General features: G+C 39.3%; 1 protein-coding gene across 2 annotated transcripts in view; it reads left to right on the forward strand.

Moving 5' to 3' along the window:
- AKAP6 (A-kinase anchoring protein 6) overlaps positions 1-23,069 on the forward strand; it is a 636,231-nt gene that overhangs the window by 184,352 nt on the left and 428,810 nt on the right. The gene's annotated exons all lie outside the window — the stretch shown is intronic.

The raw sequence follows: 23,069 nt of genomic DNA on the forward strand, positions 1-23,069 counted from the left end.
AGAATGCAGAGGATAATAAGAAGATTATAGTGACAACCTTGAACTGCTCTAAGTTATTAATAATCTACGTATTTTCAGAACCTGCTCTGAATTATTTGTATAATATATTCTAGCACTTTGTCATTAGTAGCAAGTTACTTTCAACACATCCCATAACAGATAGATACAGCCCGTGAGTCCCCACAAGAAAGTGGAACATCCTGCTCTGGGACAGTTCCCCTGCTTTGTTATCCTGAAGTAATCTTATATTGTCTATGCCTTGTTTTCTATGTTGATTTCTAAGGATTATCTATACACTTACACTTATTTTTCCCCCTATTTATCCCTCAAAACTTTCCTGGGTTATCACCTCCATCCCTTATACCTCAGATGGAGTTCATTACTTTTGTAACATATATATAGTGTGGGCATACTTCTATTGTCCACTGCATATTGCATTATGTCCATTTGTTCATGTGTCTGTCCCTACTACTCCGTGAGTCCTAGAGATGAGGACCCACTGTTATTTATCATTATATATCCTTTGCTTAACACTGTGCCTGGCTTAGAATTGCTGCTATACTTAATGTCTGGTAATCTGTGGAAATAGTTCTAGGATACATTATTTGTGAGAGAAATATGTCATTAATGATCTATAATGTGTGTGTGTGTATATATATATCAGTGAAGAAATGATCAAAAGACTGCTACTATTTAATATAAAATTAAATTGTTTCGGGTGGGAGAAGAGGGAGAATGATGGGAGGAGAAAGAAAAAGGAAATAGTTTTTCCTTTTCACTTACCTGAGTTTGCTTGTGAAATATGATAAATTTCACTCCAGACTGATTGCAATTCAATGCTGAGAGGTTTGTGGTCATGACTTGCCAGCCTCATGGTGTTTAGCTTTCACTGCCATGTCAAGAGCAGATGACTTCGTTTCCTAAAAGCATGTTCTTGGAAACTCATAAAGACACTCATTAACTTTGGGGTTGTCTACCTATCTGTCATTCCTCCTTTCTCCTTCCTAACTGAACCCTGACTTTCTTTTGCCATCTACCCTATTTCTACATGGAGCATGTGTCTCTGCGGGTGGATTCCACCCCTGGATGCAGGTATGGACCTGACTGATCAATCCCATCCTTCCTGCCAGTGATCAGTTCAAGAATGTGTATGTGCTGCAGTTTGGGCTAGTGATAAAACAGGAAAGGAAAGGTGTATTGGGGAATTCTAGGAAAGTTTTCCCTTATCTTTTGGGAGAGTTTCCAGAAGTAAGCTCTCTGTCTTTCTCTGGAGGCTTTTGTATGCAGATGTGAGACTGAACTGCTGTTGCCAACTCACAGGGAGCCTGAGGATGAAGTTAACCCCCAGAAGAGGGCAGAATTAATGGAATTTGGGGGAAATCAAACCAGGGCTGGTAGATTAGGTCAACCATAGAACCCGCCCTTATGCTAGTTGTCCAGTTACATGAGTCAATAAATGTTCTCACTTTTTAAGCTAGTTTGATGAGCGTCTGCTGTGACTTGCAGCCTAAAGTGTTCTAACTTGTTAAAAAACACACACACAAACAAAAACACTTCTCTAATGTTGAATAGGTGGAAAGTGGAAACTAGGGCCAGTGAAAGACAATTTGGCAGGTAGGAGAACAAAAAAGTAGTTTCCTTAGACCAGAGCTTATTGAAACACAAATTGCTGGGACTCAGTCCCAAAGCTTCTAATTCAGTAGCTCTGGAGAAGGTCTGAGAATTTGCACCTTTAAAAAGTTCCACAGTGGTGCTGTTGCTACTGGTCCAAGGACCACACTTTGAGAACCACTACCTTAGACTTCCAAGCATGCTGCCTTTTATGCCAGGATAGCCAAGAGTGGTGGGCAGGGCCATGGTGCCAAGAAGTGAACTCTAGCTGTTCATTGGAAGAGCCATGGAGCCCCTCAAAGCAGGTTGACCAGGTTGAGCCCCTCAAAGCATAATGGTACAGAAGTTATCAAAACACTTTTTATTGTCTTTTTTTTTTTTTTTTTTTTTTTGAGATGGGGTCTCACTTTGTCGCCCAGGCTGGAGTGCAGTAGTGTGATCTCGGTTCACTGCAGTCTCTGCCTCCCAGGTTCAAGTGATCTTCCCACCTCAGCCTTCTGAGTAGCTGGGACTACATGTGCTTGCCTCTGTTCCTGGCTAAACTTTTTATTGTCTTCTTAAACTGTAAATTCCGTGAGGAGAGAGCATATGACTTGGATATCTTTATTCCTCATTGGATTTAACACACACTTCTAAGTCCACTGTAGGCACTCAGTGATACAGAATTAACTCACTGGAAATAATTCTTGGTTAACTCACTGGAAAGAAAGCACTATTTGCCAAATTTTGTGGCTGGATGTTTTAAAGCAAGGGTAGGTACAATATAAGGAAGGCCAAAACTAGCCCAGGATGATGATTATGTAAATAAGAATTCACCTCCTTGCTAAGAAGTTCCAGCAACTTTTCCTTTAGGGAAAATGCAACACTTAGGTCTCATCTTTGAAGCCTTTGGCTTTTGCTCTGAAAACCTGTCATCACCTATCTCTTTTTACTTTTCATACTAACCACAAAATAAATCTCTGATAGTACTGTACTAGTCTGTCAATGTTGCTTTTCCTTCAAGTATTTACTCTGTCTGTGGACACATCAACTCCAAGATTACAATCAGGGAAACCTCCTGTGTTTCAGATGAATAACAAACTATCACTCTGTAAAGAGAAGAGAACTCCCTCTGCCCTTTATGTAGTTTGCATTCAGACAAATAACTGTTTCTTAAATGAGAAACATAATTGGTATTGTACAAGGGCTGGGAGTGCTCCCATGCTTTCTTCCAAGCAGCAAATAGTGGCCCCAGATGCAGTGAGGCTCTGCCTCTGATTTGTGATGGAAGGAAATCGGCAGGTGTGGGGACTTCTCCCTGGCTGGAAGGATCTGCTTCCTCCAAGCCTCTGTTTAAACCAGGTGTTTGTTTACCTTGAGGCAGGGTCAGACAAGGGCTTCTTGGCTTTACCACTCTTTGCATTTCTTTTAATATCAGGTTTTGCCAAGTGATTCATACATGCTGGAAATGTAGAGAGGAATCTAAAGGAGTGCCATTTCCCTTAGCCAGGAATGGATGAAGACAGAAACATCACATGTGATGGATGTGGTTCGACACATCCCTGTCCTTTCCAGTCATCCCACACCATGTACTGAGGCCTCTCCCATGGTTCCAGGCTTCTCCTGGGTCTAGCCAGCAGAAGGGGAGGGGACAGACTCTGTAAATATGTAAATACACAATAATTGTCAAACTGTAGGCCTTTATAGTGGCATTTCTCCAATAATATGAGTTTTGATTTGGAGCAAATTGATGGTACTCTTTGCACACTATATATTTGCCCCCTTCCTTCCTTCCTTCCTTCCTTCCTCCCTCCCTCCCTCCCTCCCTCCCTCCCTTCCTTCCTTCCTTCCTTCCTTCCTTCCTTCCTTCCTTCCTTCCTTCCTTCCTTCCTTCCTTCTTCCTTCTTCCTGTCCTGTCCTGTCCTGTCCTGTCCTGTCTTTTCTTTGTCTTTGTCCAGACAAAGTCTTGCTCTGTCGCCCAAGCTGGAGTGCAGTGACGCAATCTCGGCTCATTGCAACCTCGGCCTCCCAGGTTCAAGCAATTCTGCCTCAGGCTCCCGAGTAGCTGGGACTACAGGTACATGCCACCATGCCTGGCCAATTTCTTTTGTATTTTAGTAGAGATGGGGTTTCACTATGTTGCCCAGGCTGGTCTTGAACTCCTGAGCTTAGGCAATCCACCCACCTTGGCCTCCCAAAGTGTTAGGATTACAGGCATGAGCCACTGTGCCTGGCCTGCCCTTATATTTCTACAAGTTATTAGAAATAAATTTTTTTTTTTTTTTTTTTTGAGACGGAGTCTTGCTCTGTCGCCCGGGCTGGAGTGCAGTGGCCGGATCTCAGCTCACTGCAAGCTCCGCCTCCCGGGTTTACGCCATTCTCCTGCCTCAGCCTCCGGAGTAGCTGGGACTACAGGCGCCCGCCACCTTGCCCGGCTAGTTTTTTTTTTGTATTTTTTAGTAGAGATGGGGTTTCACCGTGTTAGCCAGGATGGTCTCGATCTCCTGACCTCGTGATCCACCCATCTCGGCCTCCCAGAGTGCTGGGATTACAGGCTTGAGCCACCGTGCCCGGCCTCTAGAAATAAATTTTAAATGAAACACTTCTTATTTAGGGAGTCAGAGCAAAAACTACAATAAATTTGATTAAGAAGACTCACTCAAATATACAGAGGTATGAGTTTAATATGGTGCTTCTGAAAGATTGGACTTTGTTGTGAAGTATCATAAAATGTAACTATTAAGCTGAGAGGTTAAAACATGATAAAGAGGTTCTGCAGATCGAGAGATTTCACAAAGCTTTTTCTCAAATGCTCTTCCCATACTCTCAAAAATATCATCAGCAGTAATTTAACTGTCATCCGGTGTCTTGTCATATTACAGGAGAGAATGGGGATAAATCTTTTCATATCTTTGTAGGAGTACGCATTGGATACCACCTCAAGCGGGGCCTTCTGGGGACTCCCCACCTAAATACCCAAATTATAGAACACTTTACAAAGTGTTGAGAATAACCTCAAGCTTCCTCAGGTTCTCTGACAACTTCTCTTCTAGCCCAGGCTGATTTCTTGTTGAGGTCATACATTTCTTGTTGAGGATGATAGAAGCTGGATATTTCCCTTTTATATCTCTTTTAAATCTGCTTGGTTCTTTTTAAAAAATAGTATGTTATTCCTTTCTCCTGTTTTTAATTCCCTGTTTTACTTATAAAAATAGTTTAAAACCAGCTTGTTTTACAGCCCTTCCTGATAATTCTATTATGCTGTTCATATTTTGCTGTTTTCTGCTGAGCCTTGATTACGGAGCTGTGTTTCCCCAGGTGTTTTGTGAGTTAGGGTTGCAAGCTTTTGTTATCTGTGAGAATCCTGTGTGACCTTATTTGAGAATGTGTTTTTACCAAGAGGCTTCTTGTTTTCTTCTGCCAGAACCTCAGCAATGATATCTGGGAATCCATTTTTATGTTAATTTATCTGCAGGGTTTACCTGCCTTTGTAGTAGTGTAAATCTGTATCTCAAACCCACATGAAGGCAGGCCTGCGGTTATAAATTCTCAGGGGAAATTTTTTTCCCTTCACCCAGAGCTCAGCCCTAGATAGAGGAGGTTCCTTGTTGCTTACTTCTGTGGGTGGATTTTTTTTTTTCCAGTCCACTTGTTTTCAGAGGATATAGACCTCTAGGCTCCTGGTTCAACATAAGAATCTCAGTTTTATCACCCTGCCTTTTGGCCACTCTGTCATTTACACACAAGACTTTTTGTTACTTAGATTGGCAGTGACATTTAGAATTACAAAAGTTTGAGTACTTGTTTTTCAGATTTCTCTTTGTTTTGGGACTTTGAGGGTTTCATTTTTCATTCCTGAGAGTTTATATATTTAAAAAATTGTCAATTATATTTTATGCAGCATTTCCAGGTGTTTGGTGGCAGGCGTATTTCAAGATATTTAGTCTACTTTTAGCAAGAAAAAAAAAGGAAGAGAGTAAGCATTCATAAATGTCATAAATGCTAGTCAAAAGTGACTCTGGTTATTTTAATAGTTGTGTTCTTCCTAATTCCTGGCTCCTTGACCAGTGTACCATTGTGGTTGAGAATCCAACATCCATTCCACTCTGCTCCAAACCAATGGTTCACAAACTTAAGCGCATCTGAATCTCTTGGAATTCTTATTAAAACACAGATTGCTGTGCTGCTGTGCTTCATCTGTAGAGATTCTGATCCAGTAAGTCTGGAGTGGGTCCTAATAGTTTGCATTTTTCTCAAGTGCTGCTGGTGGCCTGGGGACCACAATATAAGAATCAGTCATCCTATTCTATAATTCTATAATAGTCAATCCTTTTCTTTCCACTTGAGACTAGTTTAGGAACGGGCATATGATCTAAATCTACCAGAAGGAATGAGGGGAAGTCTGCTGGGGGCTTCCAGGAAAGGTTACCTCAATCCTGAGAAAAAGGCATAGGAAAAAATGGTTCTGTTTTCCTCTGGGCATTGTCATGTAAGGGCATGATGCCTAGAACTATCACAGGCCTCTTACCTTCCTCATGAGAATGAAGCTAATCTAGGGTAGAGGGCAGAGCCAGGACAGCAGAGAAGGAATCCTGATAGCTCTTACTTGGCTAGGTCCTGCCCTACTTCTGTTATTTCATTATGTGAGATACTCCATAATTAGAAAAAAAAATTAAAAATTGAAATGAGTCAGGGTTTTCTGGTTACCTGCAGCCCCAAAGATTCTAAGTGGTACAGCTATCATATGGGTATGTTGAGTCTTATTACCTGCCACCCCCAGCTACAGAGTGAAAAAGTTAGTTCATTTCAAATTATGTTTTTTGTTTCTTTTTTTGAACTACTGATTTTCTGTGACACTTTTTTTCTCCACTTTACCCCACCACACACACAGTCTCACCCAGCCCTCTGGGAATATGCTGTAACACTTCAAAATTGTAAATCTCTTGAAGGGAGGCAGCTACTCCAAACTTGCATCTCACTTCCACATGTGGGACTGCAGGATCCATTTCTAGTTGAATGCATGATGACAGTTTTACAGGAAGTCTTCTTCCTTGTATTCCCTTTTTATATATTGCTGTTTTCTGGCAGCCCTAGCTAATTAATAACTTAATCTGTCTCTCTTTAGACTTCAGTTCTAATTTTTAGAATTTCTCAATCAAGTCAACATTGATTTTATTGGAATTTCAAATATACCCTGCCCTACTGTGTTGTATTTTTGCTGGAAAGAATTGTAGCAGGAATCAAGCCTCATGATGCAAATGCCTGAATCCTGAATTGTGACCAGGATTGCAAAGAAAATAAAAATGTAGCTCTCAAGGGAGTTGAACTAGCTTAGCACCTCCACGTGGAATTTCAGAATGAGAACAGTGATTTTTTTTCCCCTCCTCTTCTGTTTAATCCTAGTTTGGACAGCTCTTTATTCAGAACATCAAGGACTGTTGACAGTTGAATAAAAAGAGTGGAGGCTCATGGGATTGTTAATGAGATACAAATCCACCTTGAAATAAAAATAAATTTTTCTCTGTTGGCTCCTCTGGCCATGGAGAGGTGAGTTAAGAACCTCAAACCAATTTCTATTGACAAGTATTCTTATCATGGTAAACAGCGCAATGCACATTTTTGTTGACTTCTGAGAAAGAAGGCCAAGGGCTTCCAATTGTGTGATATCTTCCCAGCAGATAGCTGGGCTAAGGTAAACAAATTGCACTGATGTGGCATGAGGCACGCTATCTGGTCAGAGAATAAAGTTCCTAGTTATAGTTAACATACAGCATTTTTCATAAAATTAAATTTTCAGCCCACAAATTCAGGCAGGTATATATTTCCTGATACCAAATGCTTTTTCCTACTTTCTCTCCAATCCTAATAATTTATCTAGACTAGTTCATAGTTCATGCCCTCTTTTGAAGCCTTGCCTGACAACCCAAGCTAGAAATGATTTTTTTTTTTTTTTTTTTTTTTTTTTTGAGACAGAGTCTCGCTTTGTCGCCCAGGCTGGAGTGCAGTGGCGCGATCTCGGCTCACTGCAAGCTCCGCCTCCCGGGTTCACGCCATTCTCCTGCCTCAGCCTCCGAGTAGCTGGGACTACAGGCGCCCGCCACCTCGCCCGGCTAATTTTTTGTACTTTTAGTAGAGACGGGGTTTCACCGTGTTAGCCAGGATGGTCTCGATCTTCTGACCTCGTGATCCGCCCGTCTCGGCCTCCCAAAGTGCTGGGATTACAGGCTTGAGCCACCGCGCCCAGCCAAAATGATATTTCTTTTGAGTGCCTGGAGAACTAGTGTCCCTATTCTTGTCTTATTTTGCAAACTTGACTATACAACTCTTTGAAGGCAGGAATTATATAATATCTTTTCTTGTATTATCCACACAAGGTCCACTACAGTGTTTTGCACATAGTAGTTGCTCAATAAATGTTGGTTGGTTGGTTGATTCTTTTTTGTTTGTTTGTTTTTGAGACAGAGCTTTGCTCCATTGCCTAGACCGGAGTACAGTGGCGTGCTCTCAGCTCACTGCAACTTGTGCTTCCTGGGCTCAAGTGATTATCCTGCCTCAGCCTCCTGAGTAGCTGGGACTACAGGCACATGCCACCACACCTGGCTAATGTTTGTGTTTTTAGTAGAGATGGGTTTTCACCGTGTTGGCCAGACTGGTCTAGAACTCCTGACCTCAAGTGATCTGCCCACCTTGGCCTCCCAAAGTGCTGGGATTATAGGTGTGAGCCACTGAGCTCGGCTGGTTGGTTGATTTTTTATTTCTGTGAAGTATACAACACTGTAGACTTAGAAATCATCTAAGAAGAGGGTTTTCTCACATAGAGCCTGTGGATGCGCATCAAGCCTTCTGGAAATTTATTGAAATTAAATGCAAAGTAGACATTTTCTTGGGAGAGGGACCATAGCTGTCAACAGAATCACAAAGGGGTTCTTGATTCATTTCCAAATGAGGAGAATTACTGAACTAGGCTATTCATTTTCTTTTCTTCTTGACAAAACTATTAGTAGGTCTCCAGATGTTGATGATACTGTCATGACTTCACAAATATTATAGCAGTAAGAGTTCTCTTGGGGATACCTCAGTTCCCATTTTTAACTGTTGTTCCTGAAAGAGAAACGGAGATTAAATTGAATTCATATGCTGTGATTAGACTGATTGTATTTTTTAAATTGCACACCATTAAAAGGACTGTGTTCTCAAGTTCTGGTAGAGACAGTATATCATGGTAGTTAGATGTATGAACTCAGAGCCAAGCCTGTGCTTATATCTCAGCTCTGTTACTTACTAGCTGTGTGACCTTGGGCAAATTACTTAAACCTTCCCAGTCTTAGTTTCTTCGTCTGTAAGATGAAAATAGTTATAGTGATCTACCTTTCAGGGTTGCTCTGAGGATTAAATGAATCAATGCATGAAAAACATTTAAAACAGTGCTTTGCACACATATTAACAGTAAATATAATGTAAGTGTTAGCTATTAATATTGCTGATGCTTTTGTTGTTGTTCAACTCTTTGCTCTCATTTTCATGAATACAGATTAGCCATGGTAATTGTATCTTCTGCAGCCCTTCTCACCACCAAATTCTCTTCTGGGTCATCACATTGAGGTCAGATCAGATTGTTGAATTATTTTGCAGAAATTATGTATTTTTATTGTGTGCTAGGTATAATTCTAAGTTTTCTTGCTTGAGTTTGCTTGGCATTTTGAAATCAAGTTCTCACACTCTGAGGGTATTTAAGTCATCTAAAGATTACCAGGCTAGAGAATCAAGATCCTTTGAATTTCAGTGAATGTATTTTTTTATCCCATGAAATATTTTATTTGAAAAATATTAACAAAAATATTCTTTATTCTAAGAAAAACTTTTAGTTGAGTCTTTTAGTCATCTTTACAGTTGTAGTTGACTTGGAAAAGGATAAAATGAAATGCAAAGGATTCCGACAGATTGAAGTCACTACTGCCTGGAATTAATTCTTTCCATTAGCTTTAAGATTAACCCCTTTAAAATGATGAAAGATTTTGATTAATCCTAGAATTTTTAATCCCCATCTTTGGGAGAAGCAGAAAAAATACTGAAGTGATTTTTGTGGGGGGGAGGGCTTATGTTAAATGAGGCAGTTTGTCAGATTTTACTTTTATGAGTTGACTGGCAAGCATTTGAGAAGGGAGGGTGTTTTTTAGAAGGCTGTGCTGCAGCAGATTCCTCAGCTAAGTACACATCCTGTGATATTTCCCCCACTCTTTCCTGATCAGTGAAATTGCAATTAAACAACTAATAGCAACTGCTCCATTTCCATGATCTTCAGAGCCTATGGAATTAGAATTACATATTTAAGGAGGAGAAAATTTTCCACTTGATGTCTAGGATAATGAACAGTGATGGAAATTGGGGTTATGAGGAGTCAGGATATATATATTAGTCAGAATGTCAGCAGGCAATAGTTGATACCTGAAAATTGGATAATTTTCAGAGTTAACACTAAATTTATAAAGGTGTGGGCAGGGTATAGGAAAAGTACAAAGGGTAGTGCAGTATTCTTAGGCTAGTAAGATGAGGGCAGTGTCTTTCCATCCCTGGGTCTGAACTGGCAAGACAGACAGGCAAGCAATAACTATATTCCAAGAAGGGAAGGAGGGAGGGTGGAAGACAGAAGAGAGGGAAGGTTGAGAACTAGTCGTGTGGGGAAGGCCTCTGATGAGAGCTGGGACCTCTGGTCTAAGTCAAAGTATGTTGGCAAACTAGAGGAAGGCTTCAGGGAGAGGAAGGGATAAATGCTCTAACCTCACTCTTCTCTTTTCCTGATCTCAAGCCAGTGGTCCTGTATGAACCCAATCACAAGCCAGAGGGCAGAGGGCAGAACTTGCAGCAAATGTCATTCTGGGATCATTTTGTACCATACTTTATTCATGTTCTCTTTCCCTGGATGCCTCCAACTCTCACCCAAGTGCTTACATTTATGTGCCTTCTTCTTATTCCTGCTTCCACATGCTCCATACTGGCTGACACCTAGAGCAGATCATTTTAAATACCCCTCCCCTTGCTTATACAGGACAAAATTATTTTCGATAATGATAAGTCATAATGATTGTTTTTTTTTTGACTCATCCTTAAGTTTCACAACAAATATAATTGACAATTTTAAAAGACTAAATTACAATGTTGACATTGTTCAAATTTGGTAAAATATTTCATCTCATTATACATCTCAAATTTTCATTTACCAAACAAAAATATTTCACTTTGCGGTTCATTCTCTGTTTCACTGTGATATGGTTTGGTTGTGTCCCCACCCAAAATCTCATCTCGAATTACAATCCCCAAATCCCCACATGTCAAGAGCAGGACAGGTGGATATAACTGAATCATGGGGGCAGTTTCCTCCATACAGTTCTTGTGATAGTGAGTGAGTTCTCGCGAGATCTGATGGTTCTATAACCGGCATTTCCCCTGCTAGCACCCATTCTCTCTCCTGCCACCCTGTGAAGAAGTGCCTTCTGCCATGATTGTAAGTTTCCTGAGGCCTCCCCAGTCATGCAGAACTGTGATGAGATTACCCAGTCTTCTGTATTTCTTCATAGCAGCATGAGAATGGACTAATAAACACTGTTTTAATTTTAAACATAAATTAAAAATTCCAAGTGTCCATGAAGAATGACAGAATTGATGTAACTCAGGTTTCGGTTATTCCTTTTGAAAATCAGTTTCTAATCTACTGTTTAAATAAGGAATAGGTAGCACTCTGGAGGCCAGAGGCAGGAACTGCTCCTGCAGCAAACTTGAATGGTTCTAGACCCTAAGAATGTATCCTGGGAAGGAGTGTAGCTGACTTTAAGTGTGTCAGGACTGATTGTGTAACTACAAGCTCTCTGAATTAGCTTCCATACAGAATACAATTTTTTTTTTGTTTGTTTGTTTATTTTGAGACAGAGTCTGGCTCTGTTGCCCAGGTGGGAGTGCAGTGGTGTGATCTTGGCTCACCGCAGCCTCTGCCTCCTGAGTTCAGGCGATTCTCCTGCCTCAGCCTCCCGAGTAGCTAGGATTACAAGCACATGCCACCATGCCCGGCTAATTTTTGAATTTTTAGTAGAGACAGGGTTTCATTATGTTGGCCAGGCTGGTCTTGAACTCCTGACCTCATGATCTGCCCACCTTGGCCTCCCAAAGTGCTGGGATTACAGGCATGAGCCACTGTGCCTGGCAAATACAATGTTTTTATAAAGAAAATTTTTAAAAGAGAGAGAATTGGAGGCTTACATATATATTGTTAAAATTGCAGTAATTCTTAGTTAGCCAAGGTGTTAATAAAAAGCAGGTTGACTTTTTGTCAGTTTATTATGTTTTAAAATTCTCCACAAACAATTCACTCCCTTATTGTCTGTACCCTGGGCACAGCAAAGTAAGGTAGAAAAGGAAGAGAGAGTGAATCTAGGGGCAGCGGCAAGGCAGCTTACCCAGGACATTAAGTTATAAATTGAGAACTTTCTAAGTCATTCCTTATCTGTTTTCATGAAGTTGTCAAGCCCATTAGTGTGTTATCCTTACAGATTTTTGTGACAGCAATGTACTTGTGGTGAGTGCTTGAGTGGGGATGATTATAACAAAATGGAAGAAAGATCTATAATTCTACATAACAAATGAAAACCTTGGAAGTTCTCTTTTTGCTGTAAGACTGCTTCCTAGAGCTTGTGGCAAATGCAATTCTGGATCATTTTGTACCATACTTTATTCACATTCTCCTTCCCTGGATGCCACCAACTCTCACCCAAGTGCCTCCATTTGTTTGCTTTCCTCATCTTCCTGCGTCTACATGTCACAAGACAAGCTGCTTCCTTTTTCCATCTTGGCTTTCCTTTCCCATCCCCTTCTTGGCTACCCCTGTTTCCTTCTTATTTCTTCACTGGACCAGACATGAATTTGTTCTGGGAACTTTTACTAATCTATGGCAAAGGTTGTTAATAGGCTTCATGTCAGATGTTCAGTTGCTTAGTAACTCAAAGAACTTCCTGCCAAGTTTATGTTCAGAGAGTTAGACAAACCATCCAGTCCCCACTGTTCTCAGGCCTGGGCTGCATCAGCTCTCCAGCTCGGCTGTGTGTGAGGAGATCCCCACACAGGCTCAGAAAGGAGCCTCAGCCTCCACAGAGCAGTGAGTGTGAGAGCAGAGTCTGAGCCTACCTGGCCTGGTCTGAAGAGGAACCTGGGGAGGCTGACCTGAACAGAGGTGCAGGCATGTTTTCAGAGTTCCTAAAACTGATATTTACTGCATGTTAGTGAGGTGGTTTGAATTTTTTCAGTTTCTCTGCTTCTTCCTTTGTTCCACTTCCTGATCCATGTCTCCTTCTCATTTCAGTTCCTAGTGTTTTTCAGGAAACCCGTAGTTTTAGATTTACAGGCTCTCTATCAAATGGTACCATGTAACCTTAGAGCAGTGGCATAGTGCTCATCTCTTGTTGCCAACCTCCACAAACACACAGAAACCATGCAAAATCCCCAAGGATTCTGGATTAGGATATACCAGTCTGGAGGAGAAGGGTTTCTACACTGGTAGGAGGAATGAATCTCGGTAAAATAATTGCTTTTAATGACCGCTAGGAGTTTAGAAACATCCTATGGCACAGCAAAGAGTTTCCTTGCTGAACCGCAGATGGTGTTTATTGCCAGATGATGTGCAGAAAAGTGCCAGATGATTAGGCTCTTTCTAGGGGATGTCAGAATCTTCTATAACCCACACAAATAATTGGCCTTCTAACACCCCCAAACTGTAACACAAGGGAGGTTGGAAAACTTCTAAGAAGGTAGTTATCATGGCATGAGTAAAAATTTCTGTTTGGCACACCATGGCTAGCAGTGGGAAGTGGGTGGTTGAATAAGAACTCCTCCAAGACTGTGGCTGGCTGGGAGCCAGGATTCTTCAACTGGAAATGAACGGGGAAGGAGGGGAAAAGAACAAAAATCTGCTGAGGGATAATAAAAATTTTAATGATTCTTCAAATGTTGCATTGTCTTGTAAATATAGTTGTAAATTTAACTTTAAAATGACTTCTACTCAATTGGGTCAGAGACTTAAAAATGATTAAAAGAAAGGAATAGGTTTCAGATTAGCAATAATATTTGTACAAAAAGATTTTCAGTGTTCAGAGTAACTGATGGACTCTGATTTTGAGTGATGGTTTTAATTACTGGAAGCTTATATATAATTATATAATTTATAATATATAATATATAATTTATAAAATTATATAATTTTCAATGAGCAACCACTCTAAACATAAGGATGAGGTATCAGCTGTGGAGGTATCAGCTGTGGAGTTTTTCCTAAGAATACCAGTAAATTGAGTGTGACCTGACCTTAGTCTGTTATTGTAACCAGAGTTACTATGCTTTGCTCTAGTCTAGAAATATCTCCAAGTAGGTATGTATAGGGAAGGTAGATGATCTTTGTGCCTTCACTCTAATGGTCTTGTAGTAGGAATGTAGATCATGGTTTGGTGGAGGGATATTGGTGAAGCGTGGGGTTTTCTTATCCATGGCAAGGAAAATGCTGGTGGAAGTCTTCATGTGTGGGATGATTAGTTGACATAACCGAATAAGATTAGTTTATATAGGCCGGGCATGGTGATTCACCCCTATATTGCCTGTAATCCCAGCACTTTGGGAGGCTGATGCAGGTGGATCACCTGAGGTCAGGAGTTTGATACCAGCCTGGCCAACATGGCGAAACCCTGTCTCTACTAAAAATACAAAAATTAGCCAGGCATGGTGGCATACGCTTGTAATCCCAGCTACTCAGGAGCCTAAGGCAGGAGAATCACTTGAGGCGGAGGTTGCAGTGAGCCAAGATTGCGCCACTGCACTCCAGCCCGTGCCACAGAGCAAGACTCCGTCTCAAAAAAAAAAAAAAAAAGATTAGTTCATATACCCAATTTCACCTTTGAAAATGCCAGCTACCTAGATGACTAGGATATGTTTGAAGAGAGTTAGATACAGGCTTAGACCTATCTTAGAGACTACAGAATTACATAGATGACAAAGGAGCCAAGAATTCTTGAACTGAAACAGATGAATTAGAGAGAAAAGTACTTTTTTTCCCCTTTAAAGGCTAGACTAGTGTATAAAAGTTATAAAAGCAGACTTGGGTACGTTTCAAGGTGATTCACAACTGAACCATCTTCTTCAGAAAACAGTAGCCCCTTATCCTTAAACATGTTCCAGGAATCTTGAAATGGTGATTCCTTCCTTGGGAAGGAGGTTGACAGATGGCTTCTGAGTTCCTTTCTAGCTGAAATTGTGTGATTCTCATTAAAAAGTTTTTCCTTACATTCAAAATGCATTTCATATACTGATATGGCCTAACAACAAAGGTTTTCTTCCTCTTCTAATTTGAAACTGACAATAAAACTTGTAAACAGTTTGAAAGGTAATAAATTTCTACATGTTCCAACTGATGTCAGATGCTCATCCCTTAAAGACCAGAACTTCAGAGGCATTCCAGGAGAGTCCACTTAGCTTACTCACTTCTCTTGATTATGTATGAGGACTAAACTCTGACCTTTTTTTTTCTTATTTTGCCCAAATCCTACCTAAGGAACCTAGGGAGTCATACCCTGCAAACCATAAAGTCTCATCAGAGGGATTTTATTTAATCCTGTATAATGTGGCCTGCTTTCCAACTTGACTCTGGCGTAACATCACGTAACAAATAAGGAAGGAAATCAAAATATGTTAACCCCAAATATATTTCCTTGTCATATCTTGAAATTGCCATGCAAAGTCACCTCTTGTGGGAAAAATCTACATTCTGTAGAGAATCCCCTTCCCCTCCTCCTTTTTTTTCTTTCTAGATCCAGGAGATAATCAACTAAGAGTCAGGCACCCTTTTAAGTCCAATAAGAAACACTTTCTAACCTATTCTCTCTGAAGTCTGCTATCTGCATAATAAAACTTGGTCTCCATACTCCTTTATCTTAACCCAGATATTTCCTTTCTGTTGATCCCAGGTCTTTAGATAAACTCAACACATTGTCAACCAGAAAAAATTTAAATTTTACCTATATCCTGGAAGCTCTCCACTTTGAGTTGTCCTGCCTTTCCAAACCAATGTACATCTTAAATATATTAGATTGATGTCTCATGTGTCCCCAAAATGTATAAAACCAGGCTGTGCCCTAGCCACCTCAGGCACATGTTCTCAGGACCTCCTAAGGGCGGTGTTACAGGCCATGGTCACTCACATTTGGCTAAAAATAAATCTCTTCAAATATTTTATAGAGTTTGACTCTTTTCATTGACAAACATAATGAGACTTTTTAAAAAGATTATTATTAAGATAACAAATGTTCCTTAAGTGAGAAAGAGCAAACTATTTAGATATTTATGGGGTAAAGTAAATTCCAATTTATTGCCTATAGGTAGACCATATTAATAAGTTTATTTTTATTTTTGTTTTTTACTTTTTAATTATTTTGGGATACTCTTAACTTCAGATGATGTTTGTTAGAAAGATTTTTTAAAAATTTAGATTTCATAAAATAATCTTAGTTGAAAACAACTAAATCACACTGTGCTTTTTAAATGGTTAAGCATAAATTGTAAGTGAATCTGTGCTCAACCATGCATAACTTCAACTAGTATCCATTAATATCTAAGAAGCTGATTTGAAACTCTGAGTATATGAGAGGGAATTGTCAGCTATCAGCCTCACTATAAAGCAGTGATTTTCAACCAGGAGTGATTTTGCTCCTTATAGAACATTTGGCAATGTCAAGAGACATTTCTGTTTGTAATGCTGGAGAGGTTGTGGCATCTAGTGGGTAGAGGCCACAGGTACTACAACTAGACATTCTACAATGCACAGGACAGCTCTCCACAACAAAGAATTTTCTGGTCCCAAATGTCAAAAGTGCCAAGGTTGAGAAATCCTGCTATATAGGTTGATAGGGGCTGTTCATTGATGGAATATCCTTCTCCATTAATATCTTTAGGTATTTCCTTTAGATTTGATGAGATTCCAACCTGCTGATTGCACTCTGGGAATTGAATGGAGGAAGAAGGCAGGATTTAAACATTTAATAAGCATATGTTGACCTAATTTCCCATTGTAGGGTAAGGTGTCCCTGCCTTCAACATTGCTATCCTTTTATCTAGAGACCCTCTATTTTATTCTCTGCATAGAGAGGCAGACTCCCAAGAGAAGGACTCTGGGGTTTTAGCTGGTTCTTAAATTGGCTTCCAGGTGATTATCTTAGGTTTAGGCCCACCTTCACCCTTCTTCCAGGGGAACAAGATGTCATCAGTTTTGGGCATTTCAGGGCTCTACCTGTAAATTTGATTGACTCTCAGTTTCCCCACTGCCAGTTTAGGATTTAGCTTTCTTAGATCTGCTAAATCAGTTACTTCTTGCCCATTTATTTTCTGGTTTCCAAATCCTCTTGTTGTTACCATCTCTCTTACTCTCTCTCCTTTTTAAAAATTATTTAGTGATATTTTTATGGGTTTTGGGAGGTAGCAGAGGCTAATGAGAACATTTGATCTTCTGTCTTTACCAGAAGTATAAAATTAGTTTTTCTTCTCTAATATGTTTCCGTAATGCTAGCTGCTTCGTTTACAAGCTAATACCAGGAAATGGCTTTAAGAAAACACATTGGTAAGGGATTTGTCAGGATCTTGGTTTTTTGTGAGACAGGGTCCAGATTGAATGCTACCTCAGGAGTTTCCCTTGTTACTTAAAACAAGCAGACGGAGAAACATTTTCCAGTAGTTACTTTCAGCTTTTCTGGATTTTCTTTTCTCTTTAACTATTTCATACCCTCTTATTTAGTGGGTAGCATACAATTGTCTGCCAGCTTTTGTCTGCCAGCTTATTTATATAAAGGCTTTATTGAATTTTTATTTCTTCACTGATTGAATCATTCATGCATTCAGTGTCTCACTCACTCCTTGACTCATTACATGTTTAGTACAAGTATATCACATGCCTGCTATGCCAAAGGGTCTGAGTGAGACACCATGTGGGATGCAAAATTGTGTCACATAATCCTTGCTTTTAAGGAGTTTATAATCTTTTTTGTATCTTTTGGAAATAAATTACATGACATGTTTCCATGATAACTAGACATACTTCATAATTTTGGTACATAATATTGACACAATACTTACTACTCTCCCCTTTTGTAACATTAACTTTCAAGAGCATCTTTTGGCAAGGCTATGTTTACAAAAATAATGCAGGCATTATGCATTCTATGAAAGGACGCTATTTTATCAGATGTCATAGCCAAAAGAAATTTACTATTCACTTCTGTTTTGGCTCTGTTGAGTTCTTAGGAATTGAAGCTAAAAATTCATTGCTGTGTACCTCAAAGGAGCTTCTAATTGTTACACTCTTCAAGTCTCCAGGAAATGATTCCCCTAAAACAAATCAGCATATGCAATGTGCCTATATGCATAGTAGATCTTCAATAACACACACCATGGATGATGTTATCAGCAATCTGCCTTGTTCTAGACCTATATTTCTTAACAAATACAAATGCCTTTGGTTAAAGAAAAAAGATGGTATGGTGGACTGAGAGTAGGTATATACATTGCACTTTTTTCTTAATCTTGAAATTGGGGATTTTATTGTAAACCAGATAGTCAATCTCACCATGTGCCATTTTATATACAGTGTCTCCTATATTTCTACTCTAGAGGCTATCCAGAGGTCCTTAAAACTGGACATACTGTTTTAAAAATGCCTTTCTTTTTAACAGTATGTTATCTTTATCACCAAAAGATGTTATGTAAGAATAGCATCAAACAGGTCAGGGATGGTCTTAGGGACAAAAATAAAGTATTCACTGAAAATCTTTTTTATTTATTTATTTATCTTTTTTTGAGATAGGGTCTTGCTCTGTCACCCAGGCTGGAGTGCAGTGGTGGGATCATGATTCACTGCAGCCTTGACCCCTCAAGGTCCAAGTGATCCTCCCACCTCAGCCTCCTGAGTAGCTGGGACCACAAGCATGCGCCACCACACCTGGCTATTTTAAAAAATTTTTTGTAGCAATGGGTCTCACTCTGTTGCCCAGGCTACTCTCAAACTCCTGGGCTCAAGTGATCTCCTGCCTTGGACTTCCGAAGTGCTGGGGTTATAGGCATGAGCCGCTATGCCTGGCCGAAAACCATTCTTAAATCCTTGTAATATATAGCCATAGAAGGAGGAACCTCACAGTTATTGAATCACAAATTTCTCCCTTGCTTCCTGGGCCAATTCCTCCCCAAAACATTACTCAAAATGAAGTGCCCTGCCATTATGTTTTCTGTTAAATTCTCCATAGCTCTTAGCATAATGTCTTGAGGACAGAAGGAGCTCTTTGGGTGTTTCTTAATTGATTGATGGATGAATCCAAGCTGCAAGAAACATCACTGGATTTCTCTGTCTCTATGGAGCATATCCTCCTTGTCACAGTTTGAGGTTTGCCTTTTTTAGTTTTATCACAGGCAGGAGGGAGGATAAGCCCAAGTAGAGACGGACTTAAATTGACAGGCTTCTGTACAGGATCAAAGGTAAAAGCTGTACACTAAGTACAAAAGAGGTCAGTGTCAGAAGGTAGTCATGGATTTGGCTAGCCAGAATCTGGAATGCCAGAAATAGAATCCCAGCCTAAAATTTAGAGAATGTTGAAAGGGACATAAGCTTGTTAAAAACAGAATGGGAGATTTGGTTGAAATTAGACGGTAAATAAAATGAGAAACCAGCACAACCTTCAGTATTTTCTCCTTTACAGACTGGTAGCTTGAGATTGAGTAAGCCTGGCCATGAAGTGGGGACTGCTGAGGTCAAAGGTTTCAGAGACAGGATAAGAAAGGCCTCTTGCTTTTGATTTCATAAGGTCTAGAATCACTCTGTGTTTGAATACAATGAATACTTGAAATTCTTTAGAGCAATGATCCCCAAAGTGTATACCAAGGAGTGCTGGTTCTGTTAATAAAAAAAATATGTGTTTGGAAAAGACTGAATTACACAAAAATGACAAGTTTCTGAAGACTCCTGGGAACTAATGTGAGCTGCGTATCTCTCATAAGGGGTGTGTGTAAGCAGGATTTCCCGGATGTATCAACCTCTAAACATTTTCTTAAAGTACTTTGCAGAGCCGGTATTGCATGAACCATGTTTCAGGAAATGATGCTCTGGATATTATTTATATTTATGCCGGAATTGTGATAGGATATACTGTTCCCCCTGGTCGTTGGAGCTCAGCTTATGCAATTTTACAGCTGAATGAACTGGTCTTTTTGTTTGCATTTGAATGGGAAACAGCTGACTTGAAGTAGCTCTACATGAGTGGATATTTTCATTTTTAATATATGGGTATATAATTAACACTTTTTTTGTCTCTATGTAGGCAGTGTTTATTAAGATGACACAAAGCATTGAGGAAAAATTTGAAGCCCTTTCACTTTATAGCCAAGTTTAAAAGAGAGAATGATCAAACCTAAACTTTTGGGAAATTCAGCTCTCTTTCTTAGTTTTGCCCTAGCCAGTGAGTGACCTTGAATAACTCACCAGACTAATGCACTCACTGAATTTAACTTGCCTTTGTTCTGATAACTAAATTTGGATGCCTGTTTCGTTTTAAGCACAAGTAATTATATTATGTATTTTTAACCCACCAATTAGTTTTGCATAAAGCTAATGGATCTGATTATAACCTAAGAATGAGATTTTGGCTATTTTTCTACTTAAATATTTCATGAACACAGACATAACTGGCAATACTGATGGAAAAGAAGTAGAAGACAAGAAGAGTAGACTAAATCAGCGTGATTTACAAATTCTTTGGGAGATATAATGCATTACACTGGTACAGAAGTCTCTCTATAAGCCAATGGATGATGTCATCTTACAATGTTATTGTAAGCAGTACACACGTGTCTCCTAAGGTTTGTATACGTGTGCCTACACCAGTGCCTTAACTGATCAGATACTCAATAAGTATTTGGGGATTATCTTTGTTATCTTAAGACTTTCCATTACTTTTATTTTTAGGTTGTATCCTGAATTGTTTTTTAATTAAAAGTAATTCATATATTAACTTGAGACTTTATGTTAACTTAGTTGATATGTTTTAGATCTACAGATATTTTTATCTATCCATACTTATATTGCTAACAACATTTCTTATTTCCCAGTGCTTTTCTCTTCTACTTTTAAAAAATTGTGGTAAAATGTATATAGCCATGTTAAAGTGTACAGTTCAATGGTATCGTGCACATTCATCGTATCGTGCAGCCATCACCACCATTTGTCTTCATAGCTTGTTTCATCTTATAAAACTGAAAATCTATGCCATTAAATAAGAACTCCCCATTTCATTCTTTCCTTGTCCCCTGGAAACCACAATTTTACTGTCTGTCTCTATGATTTTGACTACTCTAAGTACCTCATATTAGTGGAACCATATAGTATTTATCTTTTTGTGACCATCTTATTTAATTTAGCATGATGTCCTCAAGGTTCATCCATGTTATAGCCTATATCAGATTTTCCTTCCTTTTTAAGGCAGAATAATATTCTGTCATATGTATATAACAGATTTTACTTATCTGTTTTGCCATTCATCTGTTGATGGGTACTCGGGTTGCTTTCATTTTTTAGTTATTGTGAATAATGCTGCTTATGAACATGGGGGTACAAATATCTCTCTAAGACCCTGTTTTCAATCCATTTGGGTATATACCCAAAGGGGAATTGCTAGCCCATATGGTAATTGTATTTTTAATTGTTTGAGGAACTGCCATACTGTTTTCTATAGAAGCTGTACCATTTTACATTCCCACCAACGATGTACAAAGGTTCCAGTTTCTCCACATTCTTATCAACACTCATTATTTTCTGTTTGTATGTTTTTGATAGTACGCATACCAATCAGTATGAGGCAATACCTTGTAGTTTTAATTTTCATTCTTTCCTAATGATAAGTGATGTTGAGCATCTTTTTATGTGCTTTTTGGGCATTTGTACATCGTATTTGAAGAAATGTTTATTTGCTCATTTTTGAATTGGGTCTTTTGTTGTTACTGAGTTTTGGGAGTTTTTGATACATTCTTGATACTCATCTCTTACCAGATATATGCAAATTTTCTTTCCCATTCTATGAGTTGTCTTTTTACTTTGTTGATACAGTCTTTTGATACACAAAATTTTAAAACTTTCATGAAGTCCGATTTGTCTATTTATCCTTTTTCCTTTTTTTGAGATGGAATCTCTTTCTGTCACCCAGGCTGGAGTGCAGTGATGCAGTCTCAGCTCACTGCAACCTCTGCCTCCCGGGTTCAAGCGATTCTCCTGCCTCAGCCTCTCGAGTGGCTGGGATTACAGGTACCCACCACCATGCCTGGCTAATTTTTGTATTTTTAGTAGAGATGGGGTTTCACCATGTTGGCCAGGCTGGACTCCAACTCTTGACCTCAAGTGATCCGCTGCCTCAGTCTCACAAAATGTAGTTTTTCTTCATTACTTCTTTTTGTTTTGTTTTAAGACAGAGTCTTGCTGTCAGCCAGACTGGAGTGCTGTGGTGTGATCTTGGCTCACTGCAACTTCCACCTCCTGGGTTCAACTGACTCTCATGCCTCAGCATCTCAGGTAACTGGGATTACAGGCATGTGCCACTGCACCCAGCTAATTTTTTGTATTTTTAGTAGAGATGGAGTTTGATTGTGTTTGCTAGGCTGGTCTCGAACTCCTGTTTTCAAATGATCCGTCTGCCTCACCTCCCAAAGTGCTGGGATTACCTTGATTACTTTTTGAATAATAAAAACCAGTATTATTTAGTTCAAGTGACTGCTTCACAGTCTGAATCCAAGATGCTATTTTTAAAAGTTCTATCCTCATACAGAGAAATATTCTAAATTTTGTAGTAACCTTGCCTGAACACAGAGATCCTGTTATAAGCCTTGTTATATATTTAAATATATATAAATCTTGTCATATTTTAACAAGGTTAAACATAAACCTTGTTATGTGATCCCTGTGAAGCGATAAGAAGATACCTTTTTGAAAAAAGTATATAGATTGAGAAACTCAGTTTAAAAGTACAGAGACTTCTTTGGGTTCAAGATCAGTTTTTCTCCACATATTTCTCTGTAAAATTCAGTTGAGAAGTAAATAAACAAGGAAGCTGCCAGTTCTTTCTTTCCTGGACTTGAAGTTTCTGGAGGGTGGAGGGACAAAAAATGTTGACTCGCTTGTTAGCCAGAGCTCAACCAGTGAGTGCCAAACAAAGTGAGATGCTCAATAGATACCTTTTATTCTGCTTAACTGTAGTGTATACAAAACTGTCAGGCCAATATACTCTTCTGCCTCCTTATAAATCTAAGTTTTTCCTTTAAATTTTTATGTTATTTTGCACATTGACACAGAGAAAAATCATATTCTTCAAGCTATTTTTTTAATTTTAAAAAAGTTAAATGAATAAATAAAACTCTTACCTTATAGACTG

Source organism: Chlorocebus sabaeus, chromosome 24, assembly GCF_047675955.1.
Source record: "Chlorocebus sabaeus isolate Y175 chromosome 24, mChlSab1.0.hap1, whole genome shotgun sequence".
NCBI lineage: Eukaryota > Metazoa > Chordata > Mammalia > Primates > Cercopithecidae > Chlorocebus > Chlorocebus sabaeus.